Source organism: Bombus bifarius, unplaced genomic scaffold, assembly GCF_011952205.1.
Source record: "Bombus bifarius isolate JDL3187 unplaced genomic scaffold, Bbif_JDL3187 scf7180000008193, whole genome shotgun sequence".
NCBI classification, from domain to species: Eukaryota; Metazoa; Arthropoda; class Insecta; order Hymenoptera; family Apidae; genus Bombus; species Bombus bifarius.
In genome coordinates, this window is record NW_022884501.1 from 1003740 (window position 1) to 1017094 (window position 13355).

The 13355-nt window shown below is 37.4% G+C and overlaps 1 protein-coding gene and 1 long non-coding RNA gene across 3 annotated transcripts in view; both read right to left on the reverse strand.

Annotated features, from left to right (window-relative positions):
* The window catches only part of LOC117209731 (UPF0489 protein C5orf22 homolog), a 1030747-nt gene that overhangs the window by 703236 nt on the left and 314156 nt on the right, over positions 1-13355 (reverse strand). The gene's annotated exons all lie outside the window — the stretch shown is intronic.
* The window catches only part of LOC117209739, a 96934-nt gene continuing 89992 nt past the window's right edge, over positions 6414-13355 (reverse strand). Inside the window, exon 3 of the long non-coding RNA XR_004487973.1 lies at positions 6414-7114. This is a non-coding gene — a long non-coding RNA (uncharacterized LOC117209739). The remainder of the gene's footprint in view (positions 7115-13355) is intronic.

Genomic DNA, 13355 nt, shown 5'->3' on the forward strand with positions numbered 1-13355 from the left:
AGTTCTATCAAAAACCTTTGGAACGTATTAGCTTCTTAAGAATATGTATTAACGAATTCTCAACCTTTAAGTTAAGTTTGAGTAAATTCTGCATCCACTGAAAAGAAACGATACGTATTTCACTTTAAAAGATATAAATTTTACAAACATATGCTTTCTTCAACCCCTACTGAAATTTCTCTATAAACCTTGCAAACGTAATATTTCCATGCAACGCCTAATCAACGTCCGTAAAAAACTCCACATTCGATTTCTCTCCGCAAGCAGAAGCACTTCTTCCACTTTGAAAACGCTTTTCCCATCTCTCCGGCACGAGGAAGAGGAAGGCGAACAGAAGCGACTGAAAACAGAGAAAAGATAGTAGGTGGGGATAGAAGCAGAAAAAGCGAGTCGGAGATGCAGGTCGCATCCGGCGCAGCTCGTCGCCTTCCACTCCCATTTGAATAAAAGCAACGATAAGCACATCCTTAGAGTCACTCGCAGTTCTGAATTGTTTCCGCTTCTTAAATCCCCGACAAATTTATTATAATAACTACCCTTAGCCGGCGGATCCCGTTTTTCCGTCTCTGTCCTCTCCGCCGCCTTCGTCCCTCGTTTCGTTCCTCTTTGTTCCGTTTCCACGCCAGAGATACGCTTCCCTCCTCGTTCAACCAATAGCATCGCCTACATCACCGTAATCCTCTCTTGGCCGTTTTTCCTCGCGTCGCGTCTTCTTCTAGCTGGTTTTTCGCCGCGAGAGAACTCGGCCCTTTTCTTCGTGGCCGCGAGGCGAAAGGAAGGATCGTTTCCGCGAATAATGCGTTCGTTCTCCGCCACGCGGTAGAGAAACTCGGGATAAGGCACGGATACGGGGGTGGCCGGGGGCATCGGCTGCAATATTCCCGATGAAAACATTACGGCAACGAGTTTCAGACTTCTTACACGTGGCCATTTTTACGCACGCCTTGATCCTTCTTCTTTATGGATTACGTAAGATTACGTATGAAATTGCATTTTATCGTGGTTGTATGCACGTTGATGATTGGACAGGTTTGTATAGTAATAGAAACTGGGGTTTCACACTTAAGAAGAACGATAGAATTGTAGTATCATTTTTGAAAGTATTTCGAGATTTTCAGTAGCGCTATTCGTACTCGACATTATTCTTCCATTTAGACAATAAATAAATAAAATAAAGATACAATTCCAAAATTTAATTAACCTATCTATTCGCGTTAAATCTTAAACAGAGGATGAATAATTTGGATGTTAATTTCAATGATAACGCGGAGACATCGGTAGCAGTTCTTGAAAATTACTTGTATTTCTGTATTATTTGATTTCTGTTAAAACTTGTTGTTCTTAATATTCCATTTTGTAATTCCCTTTTCGTCTGAAAATTTTCATTTTTTAAATCTGAAACAGAGGATGAAATTTGGATGTTAATTTCAATGATAACGCGGAGACATCGGTAGCAGTTCTTGAAAATTACTTGTATTTCTGTATTATTTGATTTTTGTTAAAACTTGTTCTTCTTAATATTCCATTTTGTAATTCTCCTTTCGTCTGAAAATTTTGATCGGACAATTGACGGCTGGTGTATTACCCCTTACACATTTATCGCGATCGTTTTATTTCGTGTAAATACTATACTGCGGAAATAATTCAGTTATATCTATGCGAAGAATCGAAGAATCGAATTTTTGTAAAGATCCAAGAATAGATGAAAGTAATTGATCTGAGTAAGTATGCAGCTGCGTTTATGGGCAGATAGAAAACAAAGCGTAAATCTCAAAGCAATCAAGGTCTTGGTGAATGAAATATGCTTCGTGGAAACGTTAACTGTTATTACGAATAGCTTATGCAGTTGTTTAGATTGCAATTGTTCACAGTTTACCGTAGAGTAATAGCTTCTCCTGGTACTACTTGCAGTGGCATGATGCAACACACATATGGTACGCATTTACAGAAATAAACGTTTCTCCTAGAAATTCTGACATCGTTGCACGATTTGGAAAAATAACCCTAATATTACTTTTATATACAATTGTAAAATCATAACTAAGGAAAAAATGATACATTTAATAAATTGTTTAAATCATATCATTAAGTCATATCATTAAAATACGACTTGAAATTTCACGCTATTTACATATTACCGAGGCTTAAGAAAGATATGAAAAAACTATTCCCGCGAAAAAATTTCTTCCAAGCTCTAGAAACTCTCTAACCTTGTTTTCTTATCCATAAATAAATATTAACAAATCGTCGTAAAAATTTGTCTACATAGTTTACAAATATTTCTGATAGGATAACAAAAATCTACCTATATTCCAAGTCTGTATTCTATATTAAAAATTATTCTCAAGTTTATGTTTTAACATTTTCGTTTAACGTACGATATAGTAACTTTTTTCTTACTTCGACTACAGTGTATCATCTCATTAATTGCTTTGGCAACACACTTTCACAAAATCATTTTACGTCACGCGAGCGTTAAGAGTTTTTGTAAAAGCGACGCGAGAGACAGCAGGGAAATGATAAAAAGCGTTAAAACGGTCATAACGATGAGCAACTACGAGAAACTGGCGCAACGAAAGGGTTCTTTATTGTTTGTTTCTCCAGCCGGATCCTCGTTTTAAACGACACGGCGGCAAAACACGAGAACACAACATCTCAGCTGTTAAAATACCTTTCTTCTTCGGCCATGCAACACGCAGCGTCGTTAAATGATATTGGACTTTTTTGCTGAAGAGCAGAATTTTCCAAGTTTTACGTCGGTTTTTAACCAGAGAGACTTTTACAGGATAATCAACCTTGGTAATGTACAGATTTCACAGTACTTTTAGCTGACGAGCGATATCTTTTTTCAATTATGTTTACGAATCGTTTCGCTTTAATGAAAGAGCAAAATTTTATAATCTTTAACTATGTATATTTCTGATGTAAAACATTTTTTTACGATTAGGCGGTTGTCTATTAAAAGAATATTGTTGATCTTTAAAATTTGCGGCTATAGAATTTTTAATTTACAAGAAATTATGAAAACTTTTTCCTGTTTGATTATAATTTGAAAAATCATATAATATATCAAAATGCTTCTACGTTAAAATTATGTTAGGTTTATTAGAAATAAGAAATTCTTCATACAATTCTTATATTAATTCCTAAATAAACGCAGCTTTGATATGGATATCCATAGCAACAAATAAATTTTTCCAATATCCAAACTTCGGTCTAACTTCCATATTCGTAATCTATTTTTTTTTTGTAAACGAATTTTAAAGTTCGATTCGTAGAAATTGAAAAATCCTACGCTTTTAAAGTAAATAGAATTGAAATTACGTGAAATTACACTCTGAAATATTGTTCTGCAAAAATGTTAATTTGATTAAAAAATGTTATGCTTGAAGATTTAAAAATTGAATCGATGAAAGTCAAATTTTACGAATAGTTAAATTAAATCTAAATTAAATCAAATTGGAATTACAAGGAATTATACTCTCAAAAATTAGTACTTGAGAACATCTTTCACTAAAATGGCTTCCATGGACAAAACGCCGAGCGAAACCACATTCTTTTTATTTGTACACGATATCTCGAATATACACAAAACCTCGAGACCGCAAGTAAAATTATTCGGTGGTCGAGTTTCGAAACGTTTAATTCACTTTCCCCGGACTGTTAAAAAGATAACATCCTCTCACTTGGGCGCGGTTCGACGACGTTACGACAAACAAGGGATTTCAATTTTTTCCACGGTATATGTCCGCGTGCATGCCGTTTCCGTAAACGAAACCGGAAACAGTCTGTATACTCATTTCAGCCAAATAATGGGCGTTTCAACTTGGCCGCCTTTGCTCTTTTGAAACGGCCCCTTTCACTCGGCTAAATGCATGCACGTAGGAATCTCTTTCGCTTCCTTTTTACAGGAATTTTTGGAGAACCTTGAGAAAAAAAACGGGGGTTGCGAAACATTGCCAAGAATACTCGAATAACGACCACATACAAAATTCTTAGAGACGATGCTTTCAACAACTGAGTGTTCTTCTTCTTATCTTTCTCTAACGATGATTCTAACGAAAATGAAATTACTAATGAGAGTTGCAATGCTTTTTCTAAGGATAATAAGTTGTGACGATTTTTTGAAATTATTAAATTTGTCTATTACTCTTATTGACGCTTTATTCTAATATTGCTGCAAATATTATTTATCTAATTTGGTCAATTTTCTGCAAAAGTAACAGTTTCACGATTTGTATTCCTTCTATAGAAGTCATTAATTAATTATACATAGAGGAATAATTGTTAAACAATAAAGTTAAATAATAAGTTTATATAATATTCCTCTTCATATAAAGAAAAAGAACAAAGTACAGAAACAAATCTAATAATTTCTAAAGTAAAGAGTTTTAAAACACAAAACTAAATCTAATAATTATAAGTTTCTGCAGATTCATAAAATCATACTTCAACCGCAATCGTTCCCTTATGTCAAATTTTTCCGTTGGAACCACCTGCAACACCTGTCACATACACTCCTATTTCTACCTCAATCATACTAGAGGAACCTGTCAATTTTACGCAACACTCGTAGCAATTATCCTGACATGAAATCATACTTCAGTACTTCAGTACTTCGTGCATACATCACGTACTATACAGTTCGCACGAGATGTTGTAATTCTACCCTGTTGGTTTCGTTCTACCCACTTCCATCAAAAAACGCGTTTTATACGGTGAAAATGTTTTCTGAAACGCAGTTACGAAAGGCGGGCCTGTTTCAGTTGGATATGACGACGTTTTCGTGACAAATAAGGAAGCCAGCCCTTTCTCGTTTAGTCGCACAGTTTGAAAAATCGGACGAAACGGAAACAAAAAGCTAAATAGAAACGAGAAATAGTCAAAGATGGAACAAGATAAAGAGAAAGGAAAGTTATTCGACGTAGCGTACGACGTCGCGCAGTTTATTTTTAATATTTACGTAATATTATTATATCTGTCGTCTTCTTCCTTCCCTTTTGTCTTTTCGAATGTATAACAACACGTGAGAAGCTTTAGAAAAACCGATATTTGGAAAGTGGTAAAAAATCGATTGTCTGATCAGTGTACAAGATATTATTCCGAAACAAATCGAGCAATTCGATGTCAGAAGCCTTTATAACATTGCACCAAATCAAACTTATAAAAATCTCTTTATCGTTAAAACTCTCTTTTCCATCTATTACTTCGAAACTCCTCGCGATAAACATCGAAACCACCAAATCCCTAATTCCGGTAGCCGAAAAAAATGAAGCGTCAAACAGGCGAAACGCGTTCAGTTGGTTAGTCCGAGTAAAAAATATGCTTAGAAAGAAGTAACGTATCGAATCAATTGTAGAGCGGATCGCGTAGGGAGGAAGGAAGGTTAGACTGAGGCGCGAAGAAAACAAAAGGGGAATGGGATTACGCGAGAAGAAGCGCAAGAAGGTGGCGCCTGGTAGAAGGGGAGGTCGGCGAGTAGAGGCCAGAGGGTTCGGGGACCTCCGACGTGGTATTTACGACGTCATTTCCTCGCTGACTGTCAATAATTTCCCTGGGGGATGTGGAAGATACCGTGGCGGCTCTCGTGTGCGGTTTGCCTTCTTTCTTGTCCGCCTTCTCTCTTGGCCCATCTCCTTTCCAACCGGAGGACGCTTCCTTGTTCGCGTTTCGCGGCCTCCTTTTTTCTCCACAGGAGCAAATTGAAAAGCCAGCGACGCGACGCCGAGACGTTCTCGAGATACTGTTTCGCGGCGACCGAAAAGTAATATCGCGCAGATAGAATGAGATTGCGTCGGACCCGGCCGCGCCGAGTATACATTTTTGATAATTTGCTCGTATCGTTTTGGCGGAGGAATGCAAATACCACGGAGAGTATTGAACAACTGTGGTCTCGGTAATTAGCGACAAGTGTATGGAAATATGTGTGTGACGTGTTCTTGGCAATGTTACTGCGTTATCTTCTGCAATACCAAGATAAATGTAAAAATGCACCTGTCAACGTGTTAGTCTGAGAAGACGAATTAAATCGTTACTGGTTAACTTCCAGCGATGCTTATAATTAGACGAAAGCCTAATCTACAGCTTCTTTCAATTTAATTTTCCCAACATTACCTATTTTTTAATTTCATTTAGAATCTTTATGATCTGTTAATCGGAGAAAATCAATTAGCTGGTTATTGTCAAACTTAATTATTACTCTTGTCCGATACGTAAAGTAGCAAAAAAATGAGTCTAAAGTATTAAGAAGAATGATCGAGTAAATCTGAAAATGTCACAAACTTTTCTATATGGACCTTTTCCATTTAATAATCATCGGTCTAAAATACTGAGACTGCATTTAAACTAACCGACTAAGGGTGACTCGAAGAATCTCGTAAAAAAAGGAAGATGCGTAAGAATCAAAAACAGTATATATAGAGTCTCGTTAATCTTCAGCAAAACCTCAGAAGGAAATAAATCGTACGAAACCAAGTACGTAATTCTCGATCAATCCATCATCCCCTTGATACTTCCAGAATATTCCATTCTGTTGTCGGTTAAAATCTAAGAATCAGCTGATTCTAATGAAGCATCTCCTTTAACTAATTTACAATCAGCGCCCTCGTGGCGGTTCTCGCGAGGGGCGAAGCAATAGAGAAAGCCAGGACCAGAGTGGAGGAGGGGCGTGAGTACCTAAGTTTCCGCACTTTCTCTCTGTCCCGGGGGTTGTCGCCTTCATGACCCAGAACTCTTTAATTCCTCCAACCCCGATACCATGGTATCCCCTTTAACTCATTAGACTCAATCAATTATACGGGCGTACGGTTACAGTCTCTTTTCCCTTTCTCTTGGCTACTACCCTGCCTTTATCTCGCTTTCACTCTCAGTCTCTCGCGTTCTAGCTTGTTCGCGCCGATTCCACCGGCCCTCTGTCGTCTCGCCGAACAACCCTGTCTTAATCCCTCGACCGAGACCCCGAGTGGTATGCCGAGATATCAGGGTTTACCAAGGTAAACCTCTTAGCTGGCAAGCCAAGGTCACAAGGCTGACAAGGATCAGACGAGCCAAGGGAACTTCGTGAGATCGGCGAACTCAATGGATGGCCTGGTTCTGGTCAATCGAAGAGTCTTACCTGGAACAGAAAAAATTCAAGCTTTCCTTTAGTAGGAGAATTTAATATATTTGACGTTCTAAGATTTGAAAGGTACGTGTCGAGTTGATAATAAAAAGAGTGACTATTTGACATGGTGTGATAGGCGAGGTAGGATGAATAGAATGACGATAGGGAAGATCTCTCGTGATATACGTGTTTGTTCGATTATTTCATAGCTTGGAACGATATAGATAAGCTGATAGTGATTATTTGGGAATAAAGTATGTGTATCTTTTGTAGAATTTAAATTTGTGGTGATACCAGTGAAATATAGAAAATATCTTAATTTTGTTAGCAAAATTCGTTCGATCAATCTCTCTATTAATAAATGTTGCTATTATTTTGTGATTCTGTTAATCGCCATCAAATTAAAATCTGATACGGTATCACGATAACTTCATTATACGATAAATCGAAGAAATCAATCTTACATGGACTGTCCAGATGCCATATTAATCAGTTCCATGAAAAGTGATTCGTGTGATCCGTTTGCCTTAAATAATCCTACAGAAACAAATCAATTATTTTTTTAAGAAATCAGTTTTTCAAGCAACAAACTCGACCCGAAACGAAACTCTATTCTCTAATATCGCCAGTCCATCCAACTAAATCACAAGGTGACTAAAACACACAAAGAACGAACTACGCTATTTGGGGGGGTTGAAGAACCTGTGACGACCTGCTGGAACCTCGCAATGTTGCCTTCGTTATCCTAATCTACAACAGGTACTCACACAGATACACACGTGTACGTACATCCACACAACCTGAAAGGAACGCATTATGGCAGGGTGGGCCATTCGTTTTCTCCACGTCCAGGTCCGTAATGTCGACCGATAAGGCCCCGATAATCCACGGTCGCGTAGTGTGTTAGTCGGCAGTTAAAACGTTATCGTCCCGAATCTCTTGTTATTCGTCAGGCCGTGACGAGTGGGTGGAATTTTACGCCCGGACGTCTCCTCGTCCGCTACGTCCCCCGTCTACCGCGTCCACGTTGGAAATAAGCTCGATAATACGAGCATAATGTTGGATATCCGTCTGTCGTCGATCACCATTACGATCGACTTAATGAATCGAACGCGAGTCCTGCTTTCGCGGCCATCTAATTATACGTCCGACGCGGACAAATTAATTTGCCCAGCTTGCTGATTATGATTCGCGATAGTGGAGAACGCGATACCACGGTATAAGAGTATCACTGTTATGTAGGCTTGTGTTTGCGATGAAAAATGTACGGATGCATAAACGGAATGTGTTTATTCAGTCTGAGCAGCGGAGTTCATCGAATTTGACCGTTTTGCGGATGGTTGTAAAAAGATATCGTATGGTATGAAAGTTAAAGATTATAAAGGCCTTTTTGTGTGAAATATCTCCTCTTTGAAATCTTGTTTAGTATTCGTGTCGTTCACCGTGTTTTATTAAGTTTTATGTTGCAAAATACGCACGCAAACTAGGAATCTGTTAATCGCGGTGGTAATAAGATGGTAAAGAAGTTTTTACTGCAGAAATATTGTAATTATCTGGGAAACTATTTAAGAAATTGAAAATCGAAAACTTCGTGATTGGCAAAAATTGTGTATTCGGTTGTTAAACTAGTTGAATAATTGGAGATAAGCGAGTTATCCAGGTCATTGCTTTCGATTGTTATTTTAGAATACTTTTCCGATACTACTTGTTCCATTATTATTTAACAAATTTCATACGAAGTGCGTGGCGTACGTAACTGTTCTGATACTATTTTTATCGGTTAATATATGAAGATAATGTATCTGTACCAGATATAGCACTCTCCATGATATATTGTACATATGATTCCAATACTTCTTCAACGTCTTTTCGACACAAACATATATTCCCCTATAGGGAAAGAACACGATAAATCACATTTTCCATTTTTTATATTGCAGCAGATTTAAAGTTCTGTATCTTGTTGTTAATTAATTGCCAATTAATCCTACGTTACTAAAATTATCTTTCTATTTGATTAAAAAAACATTGCTCGCTATAACAATAAAATATGGAAGATATTAAAATATATTAATCGCATTAACGATTTATATCTGTAGTTAACTTTAACAAGAGTTTTCCATTTTTAGCTATTTAATATAAAAATATTTAGTTTCAGTTAGAAAGCTTCGTTAGAAGCAAATAATCCGTGAAATTGTAATTATTTTCTTTCCAATGACCTTATTTCATCGTAAAATTTCTAGTATTTCTCTCAACATCATTTCACCGATATAAAGTAATTAGCTTGTCACCATCTTATCCAAAATGTAATATTATCTTGTTATTAAGTTATATCCTTTAACTAGCTATTACTTTTCAAACAGAACGTACACACGAAATAGTAAGTTCCCTCCCGAAATAAGAACGACGGTATTCAAACGGCTAGAAACTATTCAATTTCACCGCGGAATATCTTAATCTCGGAACGCGGCGACTGCACGAAATCGTATTTCTTTCCCGTAGTAAAAAATTACGGGGCCGCGTTATCGGCTTGTTAATTCCGATAAGCGTTTCTCTTCTTTATCGTCCGCCATTATGGCGAACGATAGCGGAGCGGGGAGGGTTCGGTGGCGGGAAACGGAGCGCCGGGGGTGAGAGATTAACGAAATAAATATGACATCGTCTTGAGTCGGCCGTGCAGCACGCGGCAGTGCCCGCGTTGTTTCACGCTCGACGCGATAACAAAGCGTTTGCCATTAATTACCGCGCTCTGAAATTATTTAACGACCTTCCTTCAGCCAACGTCGGCACGCAAACCACCGACACCACCGCCAACTGATCGAGTTAATTCCCCGACGATGTATCAGTTTATGAAATTTCCGTGTGTTTTAACAGTCTCAAATAAATATTCCTCTGGATGTTTCCCTTTGCACGAAAATTCCAACAGTTTGACGCATGTCGAAATATTTTTGTTCAACTGTGATAGCTAGCAGACGTATAACTCACTGAAATGTAATTGTAAACACGTTCCAATAATCTTGCATCTTCAATTTTATTTAGAGAAGAAAGTTGGTCGTCATTAAGCGTAGATTTTCGAGTGTAAGATAATTATTTCGTTAACCATTCTGTCAGCTAACTCATTCTTTTTCAATACCGAGATGGGCGGAATATTTTGTTTATAAATTTTAGCCGAGAGTCGTGTGGATCACAATTAGTTTTGGATGATTGTAAATATTTCGTTGTCGTAGAAAACAATGCGTTTCAAAAACTGTTACAGTATTATCTATTAGTTTCTTAAAAAAATATAGACACTTCTTTTGATATTTACATTACTACGAGCGTATAATATGATTATTTTGTTATCGTACGATAGCTCAAAAATATAATATTGACTCATTAAGATATCAGTGATTAAAACTCGTCTAACTACATCTATTATTGTATTATACACACAAATAATAATATATTGCGATATACTAATCTTATGTAAGCTCTATAATGTCATAATCTATTAACAATCTTGTTACTATTCTAACGTAATTTTGGTACACAATTTCGTTATTCTGCTCAAAAGAATGTTCCTGTGCAGAAAGTATTTTCCACAAAACAACCCTAAAATAAGCTTCCATAAACTACAGAAATTAAAATATTTATATTTCCATTTCATACTGTTAAAAATAAAGAATACGTGCATTTACAAGAACCAGGATTCCGAAACAGTAATTTGTGTGGAAGAAAGCGTAAGAAGGAAGTCTGGAGAAGAAGTCAGAGGGACTGTCAAGACTGCAGGGACGCAGCTGGTGATATTATGCAGGATACGAAGGCAGGAAACGGTGTAACGTTGCCTGTAGAGCCTGTATACGAGGGTGGAATATGCTTAACGTTAATTTGTACGATAAAGGAATTATTGATTTTTACTTAGGCGGCTCAGTGAAGGGTGAGAGAGGTCGGAGGGGTGATGAAACGTCGCTTTAAAGTGGAGGTACTAATGAGATGCCCTCAACACGACGTTCAGTTCCTTCATTTATCCACCTTGCTCCCAGTAATTCTTTAAAGCGTCAGGGTCATTTACGCTAAACGTTCGATTTCATGACTATCACGACGAGCAAACATTTTATTTCGCCAAAGTAATAATTGACATTTTTTACATTGTTTTAGAATTATTAATTTTAGAGATGATATTTTTTTATACACGTAAATTGAACTTATAAATTCTTGAATAAAGTTGTAGGATATCCAGCGATTAGTAAAGAATAATGAAAACTATATCGGTTTAGTGGAATCTAAAAATCTAGAAATCGATTTTAGACAGTAAATTTAATGAAGTTTTTTAATTGATACTCTTGTTTGTAGTTATAAATTGATTTGCAAGTTCTTAAATAGAGGTGTAAGGCACTAAAATTTGTACGATATAGTTTTTGAGAAATCTAAAAAAAAAAACCTTAATTTTAGCTGTTTTAAGTTTTGCATGAGTGAAACTCGTACAGGTTAAACAAGAGACTGACTGCGCACAAAGGTTTCTTCAACCTGGTAATATGTTTCAGGAAGTTTTTACCTAACTCTTTGGAAGTTTAAATTGATTCAAGTTTGATAAGCCTCGCTGGCATTTCTTTTAATAAAGAATTCCGCATGAAATGTACCAATGAATAGTTTCAATCCAAAGCTATATAACTTTCCTCGTGCTAGAAACAATAAGCTTCAACGTTTTCTCGAACAAAAATTTGTATCTGCCATTTCAGAATCAAATACAATTTCGTGAATATTTTGCACAATTTCCAAGGTGTGATTCGAAGAAAATGTTAACTCGAGTCCTAAAACACACACACAACAGGTGCAAAGATATTACCGTGCAACTATAATCAAATAAAATTGTAAATTAGGAACTTTTTAATACGATAGCGTATAATTTCCAACATAAATATGGACGTGAAAAAGACAAATCTGAAAATTATCAAATCTTTCATTAATATCAACATACACCAAAATATTCAATTACATCCAATAAACAATTATAGAACAAAAATTCTCACATGAAAGCCAAAGAGACAAAATTGAAAACTACGAAATTTCCCTTTTCTTTCAACGTACGTAATGATTTCTATAAAAACGAGCAATTACTTCCAACAAGCACCGAACCAACTATGCGATAAAAATTCTAAATAAAAATTTCTAATATACGCGTAAAAATCAAATATATGGGATAAAAAATTCCTAAACTTCTCGTTCATTAAAAAAAGAAATTTTCAATTATCCTATATCCTTTGAATACTTAAATATCCTCAAAAAACAAACCCCAACGTTCGGTTGCTGAAACAACGAAAAACCAGTCCCACGACGATACACCAATTAGGCATTTACTAAACAGATCGATCGTTTCCCCGCGAAGAATTTTGCAGTCTGGCTGCGGTACATTCCCGCGGCCGCGTATTTCTAATAAATTCAATCTCTTCGCCATCGGCGTAGGCGTTCGTCGATGAAAAGAAATTTCCTTCGCGATACGACCGGCTGGCAGCTCGGTAAACCACTCTCGTAACACGGCCTGGCGAACTTTTAGCCACACGCACAGAACCAACTCGCGTTTCACAACAGTCTACGTGTATATATGAGTGTAGGTGTGTGTATGTGGTACGCGCGTTCGCCAAGCTTTGCCGCGGCTGGAAATTCGGAGTAATAGGAAAACTCCTGAGCGGAAAAGAAGTTCAATCTAGCCGGCCGAGGGAGAAGCCTGGAAAAGCTCTTTTGACTCCTTTGATTCCGACTCAGCCATCCCCAACCCATTCCTCCTCTACGGCACCTCACCACCACCTTCTAAATCTTTTCCAACCCTCTTCGTCGGCGTCGCCAGCGACATCGAGTCCCGTTTTACTCCGGAGAACGTTTCTCAACCCAACGATGCCAAGAGGATTCCAAAAGTTGCTTCGCCAATCTACCCCGCAGCCCTGTTTCAGACTACTTGGGCCAGTCCCGAAAAATTTTACCACCCTTGAAAGACCGACTCTGTTTTAACCACCGCAGAGGGCTCGTCAGCGGAGGCAACGTCTTCCGCTTGTGGTTTTAGACAGGGTCGAAAATCGTGGAGGATCTTTGCTGAGGTTTTAGGGGTGAAGTAATGGTAAAAGGGGAACGGAGTTTTGATTTGGTGGAGTGAATTTGCTTGAGAAAAAGGGTAGCGTTGCGATCTTGATGATAGTATCGCGATTATTTCTTAAAACGAGTCTGCTATGTTGAAACAGCGTCGAAAGGGAAATATGAATTTATTTCTCTTGTATATTTC